This window comes from Nicotiana tabacum, chromosome 5, assembly GCF_000715075.1.
Source record: "Nicotiana tabacum cultivar K326 chromosome 5, ASM71507v2, whole genome shotgun sequence".
Classification (NCBI taxonomy): Eukaryota; Viridiplantae; Streptophyta; class Magnoliopsida; order Solanales; family Solanaceae; genus Nicotiana; species Nicotiana tabacum.
This window is the reverse complement of record NC_134084.1, coordinates 102753830-102762723: the sequence shown is the minus strand read 5'-3', so window position 1 is coordinate 102762723 and position 8894 is coordinate 102753830. Positions and strand designations below refer to the sequence as shown.

At 37.5% G+C, this 8894-nt stretch overlaps 1 long non-coding RNA gene across 1 annotated transcript; it reads right to left on the bottom strand.

Annotated features, from left to right (window-relative positions):
- Positions 1-445: 445 nt before the first annotated feature.
- On the bottom strand, positions 446-3544 carry LOC142181203 (uncharacterized). The gene is made up of 2 exons (XR_012709676.1): positions 2925-3544; positions 446-700 (listed from the first exon to the last, which is right to left on the bottom strand). It is a non-coding gene; the product is annotated as an uncharacterized LOC142181203 (long non-coding RNA).
- Positions 3545-8894: the final 5350 nt, after the last annotated feature.

Sequence of the window (8894 nt, the reverse complement as noted above, 5' to 3'; positions counted from 1 at the left end):
TTCATTTGATATCCCTGAAGAAAGACTTCGAAACGAGAAATGAACAAAATAAAAAATATTTTTTTGGATTTCGTTTTTGATTACCTAAGAAAGAAACTTTAAAGATAAAGATAAAGTATGTTTTTTTCTTCTTCTATGCACAATGTCCTAAAGTTCTTGGGAAAATAAAAGAATTTCTTTTTTTATTTTTCATTAATTTCCCAAAGAAGAACCTCAAAAGAAAATTTTTTTTGGAATTTTGAGATTAATACCTTAAAGAAAACTTTTTAAAAAGGTACTAAAAGGAAATTCTCTTTTTTTTTTTGAATTTTTAGTCTTAATATACTAAAGGAAATATAAAAGCATTTTTTATTTTGATATTAATTGCCTAAAGGAAAAACCACCTCAAAGGAATTTGTTTTTCATTTCTAGAATTAGTATTCTAAAGAAACTTATAACGGGAATGTGAAAACACAAAATTTCTTCTTGGTTCTTTGATTTATAACACACTTTTTCAATACGAAAATAGTAAATACAATAACAAAAGACTCGACATTACTGTACAAAACTTGAAGGTAAAACAAACATAAAAAGTAAAACAGACTCAAAGCACAAAAAGAAAAATCCCCTTAAGCAACTCTTGAATGATCCTGACTGGATGGTCCCGAGGTGTTTGTCATGCTCAAATTCCGGTAAGTAAATCCACACCTGTATGAGAAAACTTTAAACCAACGCTATGTGAGACAAGAACACTCGCTACTGGACACATGCAAGACATGATTGAGGCTATTTTTGCAAAATAACTTATTTAGCCAAAAGGTGGCTAGAAGTGCAAAATTTGACTAAGACCCCGCAAAGCCAAGAACTTAAGATTTACTAGGAAGACCGGACCCTATGTGGGTTGCCTACGTATCACGCCCCGAAAGACAAGAATCAGGTATGCGTAGTTCGGGCAAATTGGATACGGGCAAGAAATAAAAATAACAACTAAATTCAGAGAAGAAAAAAAATATTTTTTTGTCTTTTGTTTTGAAAAAAAATGATGAAACATGTAAACATCTTTTTGGATTTTCTTTTCTTTTTTTTTCCTTTTCTTTTAAAAAAATGACGGGGAAAATGCAATCTCTTTTTTTTTGGATTTTTTCATTTTCAATTTTTTTTTTGAAAAAGTGTGCAAAAAAATTATAACTGGGCCCCACTTGCTTCGTTTTTATACTTCAACCTCTTTTCTTTCTCATTTTTTCCTTTTTTCATTTGCCCTCAACTATCATTGGTCCGCCAAATGACCCTTTTACCCTTGAAGAAATGCAACATGTAGCACATAGGATGCATCAAGATGGTCTGTTATTTTGGGTGCACCTATCCTAGACGGACCCAACCCCTGTGTTGAGCCCCCAAAGTCAAATGCACGTGATGCAAACAAGCGTTCCTACTAGGGATCCGGCATGAGGCTATGTTATTCTAGGCATAAAAACCGAGGTTTATTTGTTCTAGAGCTGGCTTACCCGAGCGGACAGCTCGAGCCGAGGGGGCAGCGTACCGGGAATACAGAAGATTCACCGGCTTTGCAACTTATTCGAACCTCGTTCTAAAATTGGAATGACTCTAACAGAAGAGAAGTCACATGAAGTGCACACTTCCCAGATGATTTAGAAGACTCAGAGAGAGGAGGGCTTCACAACAATTTATATGCAGTCCAACAATATCAAAGCGGTAAAAAGCAACATTTAGCACATTAGGGCCAAACATATAAAAATCAGATAATAAATAAAAGCCAACTATAACAGTTATTCTAAGCTCGAATTCTAAACCCTGAACCAGAAGTTCTGGGTTCTTGTCCCCAGCAGAGTCGCCAGAGCTGTCACACCTCCTTTTCACTACCCCCGGAAGGGCGTATAAGGGAGTTTTTCCAATTTAAGTGACATTATTCGAAATGAGATTATTTTATTTAATTTCTCAGAGTCGCCACTTGGAATAGTTTAATTGGTGTTCCAAGTTACCGGTTTATTTTAAATCCCAAATAGAGGACATTCGACTTTCCTTTTGAAGTCTGAGAACCAGAAATTCTAAGTAAGGAATTCTATTAATCCGGGAGAAGGTGTTAGGCATTCCCGGGTTCCGTGGTTCTAGCACGGTCGCTTAAACTATTATAGTTGGCCTATTAGCTGATTTTAATACATCTTTTAACCTATGATATATTTTAACTTTGTTAAACCGCTTTTAATTATTTTTAGGAAGATTCAACGTTATTTAAAATACACATTGAACTGCGCAACATAAAATGCACCCGCGATCCACGACACATTTTATTTAACATTGTTGAGAATTGGAGTTGGGTCACATGAAATGCACACCCGAATTTAAGGAAATTAAAATAATGCGCCTAAAGTAACTACGATTGATAATTCTTACCATAAATGGGGTTCGTTGTTAGGCCAAAAGATTATAGATACGAAGTTGTGGAAGGAGTGAGCTAACTTATTAAATGGAAGATAAGCCAAAAATGTTATTTAAAGAAAAGACTTACTGGACTTGAATCAAATTCACAAATAGAATTAAGTAGACCAATCTAATTTCATTTTCTAAGTTCTATAGGACTAAACAGAGGACCAATTTTCAAATGAGTAAATTAAGAAATGCTCCAAAACAACAAATCAAGCAAACGTCAGAAAACAATTACATAATTGGTTTATCCTATTTTTTTTGATTACATAAAATCACAACCCATTTAATGGAACAATTTTATCTTCTGCACCCATACAATTATAATCCAAATAAATCACAAAAATGGGATAGAGCCAACGTATTGAAATTTCCAAACAAAGAAAACAGTGCAACATTCAAAAAAAATACTAACACAACAATTAATAGGACAAAACAGCAAAAATCAGAAGACAACTGACAAAAAAAATTTATCAGGAGCGAAACAGTAAAAAAGAATGAACCTCAACTGAAATAACGATTATTCGTTGAACCAAGCCTCCGGCAAAACTCATACAGCGATCGATTTTGACTCACACTAGAGATCTGACGACAGAGCTTAGGCCTAAAATCGATTTAAGACCAGAATTGCAAACGGGAAAACCTTGTTTGGAACTCACGCAGAAGCTGTTCGGCGACCTCGATTCACTCTCGATGCTACTGCTTTTGTGCGAAAAGGACTGCATTTTTTTTGCTTTTTTTTAGTGGTTTTGGGTGAAGTTAAGGACTGCTTTGAGGATGGATTTGAGCTGATTTTCAGCTGCTATTTCAGTTGTTTGAGTTAGTTTTCATTAGTTTTTGGTGGAGTTTGAAGGTTGCTTAAATAGTGGAGGAAGGTTGAGTTCTTTTAGATCTTTTACATGGTGAAAATAGAGGTTTGTCGTTGGATTTTTGGAGGAACAGGGAAGAAGGAATGTTTGCTGAAGCATTCTGTTCTTAAGGAAAAAGAAGATGGGAGTCAGACTCCCAATCCTCAATTGCGGCTGTCAGCTTTTGGTCGCCCTTTCCTTTCTTTTCGTTAGCTCCCTCTTTTGGATTTTGGGTTTTTAATCCAATCTTCTGGAAAACGGCGGATTCAACAGGATTTTTTAGGCGTAGGTCTATGTAGGGATTAGGTACTATTATACAGGGGTAGGGATTAGGTTAGGAGTATGGGCCTAGAAATTATGAGCTTGGTAATTATGGATTAGGTCCAAAAATTAGGCCTAAAGATGAGTTGTTCGCGCCCAAGTTTTACTCTTTCCTCGCGAACGAGATTAAAATACGATCTCATTTATTAATTAGTCCTACTTAAGTAAAATAACTATTAAAATAAGACTGACCATTAAAACGAAACTATTTTTGGTATTTTCAAGATTACAAATGACTACAAAATATTAATGATTTTTTTTTGTAATTTTTATTTTCTTGAAATAAAATAAAGTAAAAGAGTCAAAATTAATTGAAATAGCGATATTAGGCCTAAATTAAATATTAACAAGCTAAAATATAAAAAATATTCGGGAGAGTAAAAAATCACATGTCTATACCTGCTTCTCTTTGACTGGAAACACGCAAAGTTTTCAGACAAAGAACGACTAGATAAGTTTTCTGACCCGACCCTTATTTAAAAAAACCAAAAGCTAAAAGAAAGGAGAATGTGACCGAGCCCTGGTATCTGAGCTGCCTACATATCCTTTGCTATAAAGGAATCAGGCCACGTGTAGTTCAGAGGTTAGTAAGATGATGGAGTATACCGAGGTGGAGAGCCGGTCGAGGTGCCGTTCCGCCGAGGTTCCGGTCCACAGTCCTATTATTACATCAAAAATCAAAACATGAAAAAAGACTAGCTAAGCCTGTCAACTACGAGTTACAAGATTCCTATCTATAAGTCTTCTGAAGCTTGATCTTGAGTCTTGAGTGGTTCTTCATGCAGACTTTTAGATTTGAACCTTGCGCTTACTAGTTGCAGGTGCTAGTTCATCCTTCTTCAGCTTTTTGGATCAGGACCAGGCATGCAGTGCTTGTGACTTGGCTATGTCTTGAGTAGCCCACATCTTTCATCAACTTCTGCATTTGGATTAACTTATTGCCTTTCTCTTTTGTTTTTTCCTTTATGGTGACTAACTTCTGTGATCACCTCGGACTGTTGATTCGCATTCTTGCCGCGAGCTTCTTTTGTTGCTGACTTGAATTGCATTCTAAAGTGAATTCTTTTATTCTCCAGGTAGATGCCTGATTGCCAATACTCGACCTGTCTTCCTTCGACACTTGGACTGCCTTCCCTTGAAATCTGTGCTATCTTCCTTTGAAACTTGAATTGCTTTCCCTTTGTTCTTCAGGTGGGCGCCTGATTGCCAAAATTTGAACTGTATTCCCTTGCTCTCTAGGTGGGCGCCTGATTGCTAAAACTTTAATCGTATTCCCTTGCTCTCCAGGTGGGCGCCTGATTGCCGAAACTTCAACTATATTCCCTTGCTCTCCAGGTGGGTGCCTGATTGCCGAAACTTCAACTATATTCCCTTGCTCTCCAGGTGGGCGCTTGATTGCCAAAACTTGAACTGTATTCCCTTGCTCTCCAGGTGGGCGCCTGATTGCCAAAACTTTAACTGTATTCCTTTGCTCTCTAGGTGGGCTCCTGATTGCCAAAACTTTAATTGTATTCCCTTGCTCTCCAGGTGGGCACCTGATTGCCAAAACTTCAACTATATTCCCTTGCTCTCTAGGTGGGTGCATGATTGCCGAAACTTAAACTGTACTCCCTTGCTCTCCAGGTGGGCACCTGATTGTCAAAACTTGAACTGATTCCCTTGCTCTCTAGGTGGGCGCCTGATTGCCAAAACTTTAATTGTATTCCCTTGCTCTCCAGGTGGGCGCCTGATTGCCAAAATTTCAACTGTATTCCCTTACTCTCCAGGTGGGCGCCTGATTGCCAAAACTTGAATTGTATTCCCTTGCTCTCCAGGTGGTCTCCTGATTGCCAAAACTTGAACTGTATTCCCTTGCTCTTTAGGTGGGCGCCTGACTGCCGAAACTTGAACTGTACTCCCTTGCTCTCCAGGTGGGCGCCTGATTGCCAAAACTTGAACTGTATTCCCTTGCTCTCCAGGTGGGCGACTGATTGCCAAAACTTCAATTGTATTCCCTTGCTCTCCTGGTAGGTGCCTGATTACAACATTTGAACTGTACTCCCTTGCTTTCCAGGTGGGCGCCTGATTGACAAAACTTCTACTATTCATCTGAAATTGTTGCCTTTGAACCTTATTACAACAAAACAAACAAAACAAAAGAAATTTTCCTGCCCCAGTTTGGTGATGGACGCATCTATGAGTGTTAATTGAATCATGTCACCAAATATCTCTATGAATTTGAAAGATAAATCTCATTATCTAGGAGGGTCCTGAAAACTCCTAGTTAAATGACAGCTTTACATCTAAATTATATCTTCTAAAGGTATGATTCCCACTAAACCTTGTTATCTAAGAGGGTCTTAAAACTACATCCCGTTATCCAGGAGGGCCCTAAAAATCAAAAATCAAGTCTTATCTTAAGAGTGACAACTTTTACGGCTGAATTATACTACCATACAACATAACTTACGCTAAATCTTGTTATCTAATGGAAATCTTAAAACTAAGTCCCATTATTCAGGAGGGTCCTGAAAACTCTTAATTGAATCCTATCTCAAGCATGAAAACTTTGAAGCCGATTTATTTTCCTTTGGGGTAAATTTATGCTAGATTTTGCTACTCATGATTGTTTTGAATTTTAAACTAGGTCCCATTTTTCAGGAGGGTCCTGAGAATTTACGATAAAACCTGTTTGGTGCTTTCTTTTCCTTACGGAGGGTTTCTTCGAAATAAATGAAATTTTCTTCCCCTGTTTCAAATCAAGAAAAATCTTGTCAGTTTTAAAAATATGGTGGTTGGTTTGTGGCCTTAACTTTTAGGGAGATTGCTCCTTCACTTCCCATGATAACTTTGATTTCCACTCGAATACCTTACTTGTTTATTGACTAACCACTTTTTTTGTCACCCGTATCACAGAAAATACCTCTTCTCCGTTCAGACCCAATACCTTCTATCTGTTGCATTGTTCATGAACTGATATTTACCAAACCTTTGTGTCTCACATGAATCCCAAAGCACGTCAATTGCCACCCACTCAGTACGTATGTTGTTCCTTCTTGACTTAAATCACTGGTCTTGGCCTTGCGGTCTATTGCTCCTTCACTTGCCATGATAACTTTGATTTCTGCTTGGAAGATCTTGCTTGTCCCTGGTTAACCACTTTCTTTGTCAATCTTATCACAGAAAATACCTTTGATCCGTTCACCTAACACCCTCCATCTGTTGCATTGTTCATGAATTGATATATACCAAACCTTTGTATTTCACATGGATCCCAAAGCATGTTGATTGTTACCAACTCCATGCACACATTGTTCTTTCCTGGCTTATGCCACTTTGATGTGCTAGCCAGATCCCGTTTTGTGCAATTGGAAACTTGGTGGCAAATTTTGAAGTCATTTCTCACTTATTCTGACCAAACAGACTCAAGACGAGGAAGTAAACAAGACAAAAGGAACAGAGTAAAGGACAATGGAACGAGACGACTCCTAACAAGAAAACTACAAAGTAGAAACTTATCAGATGTGGATACCAACTCTAATGACCATGACATGCACCTTTGGAGTAAGTGGCCTAATCTGTCAAGCAAGTCTGATGTTCAACTCTTGTTATACCCCTAAACCATGAAATTGGGCTTCAATGCTCCGATTATCCAATCTCATTCACAATCCTTATTCAACTTGTAGTGCCCGAAGGGTTTTCACCATCAAATCTCTCTCATTTTGTTATTCTCTCGACTCACCGTCGCCTTATGGTGCTGGTGAAGGTTTTCACCAATAAGACTCTCTCATTTTGTTCTTTTTCTTCTTATTTCCTTTGATTCTGCAGATGATAAGGCATTAACCATGGTAAAACATCATATACCCTTGGCATGTCTAAACTCAGCACTCTCAAAGATTATCCGGGAGGTCTTTTTTGGACTGTAATGTGGCTTTTGGACAAGGGTAGAAAGAAAAGATATCGCAAAGGCTCTAAATAACTAAGACAATGGCGTTAACTTATTTATAACTTTTTGAATCCATTATAAACACTTTGCCCCAATTTCTAAAACAAGGGAACTTGATTCTTTTTTTTTCTCTCTTTTTTTGAATCTCCCACTCTCAACTTTATGGGATTATGAAATATTTTATTTGGTATGACCGAACCGTGAGGCTGGCTACGTATCTTGTGGTGACAATAATCATGTCAAACGTAGTTCACAAGATTACTTTTGTTGTTGCTATTTTTCTTTTTCTTTCTTTTTCTCTTTTCTTTCTTTTCATTCTTTTCCTTTTTTATCTCTATTTTTCTTTTCTTTTTTTTTTGAATTTTTCTTTTGGTATGAACTTTTTCAAATAAACCTATTGGGACATAAACCTTTTTTCTATGACTCTAACTTGATTCCAAAAGAGGGGAGATCAAGAAACTAGTACAGGCTCAAGATGGTATCAAATGGTATAAGTGTTTGGGTAACTGAAAGATGGCCTCCCAATCCTTGAAAATGCCAAGTGCAACACATTCAACTTGAAATGAAAATTGAACATCATGCACAATATTTCTTTTGCAGCTGCGACATTGGTATTACTGATATGCCTTCCACTTTTCTTTAGCGCCTTGTCAAGTGCAGAACCCTCGTTGGGTGATTCTCTTTTCACAATGGATATCCTCCGTCAATTCGGAGACAACTTTCGTGACTTTATCTTGTAACTTGAGATGCACTTGAACTCAAAGTTGCTTGCTTCAAATCTTCCGGGATGCACTCTTCTTTTGACGAATTCTTGTTACCCTATTAACTTCCCAAATTATCTGCCCCAGTTTCACACAGTTCGGGCTTCAAATGATCTCAAAATTATGTACTTATTTCCTTCAAATGCCCCAGTAATCTTCAAAATTGCTTCATTGCTCCATGAGTAAACTAACTTTTAAGACTAGGCCTAGAATTATGTGTGCATGTCATGTCACTAGAGCGAGCAAGAAGAGAACTATAAAAGGAGAAGAGAACTAAACAGAAATGACTAAAAATAACAGAAAACAAGAAATTGCATTAGGCAAACGATGAAGGGGTTCGAACACCAAAACAAGCAAACTAAACTGGGTTACAACCCTGGAACAAACCTAGACAACACTAAACGAGCTACTACGACTAAACAAACTAGGCAAAATAAAAGGATAGAAGGGTTTGAGCCACAAGACAATGTCCGGATTACAACCCTAAAATAAACCAGACAACAGAAATGACAACAAAATGAACCATCAAGACTCCTCCCTGGCTAGCCAAGAAAGGAGCATCTTTCCAATTACTAAGCTCGGCATCTTAGCCACTGAGTTCCACATCAATATTACCAA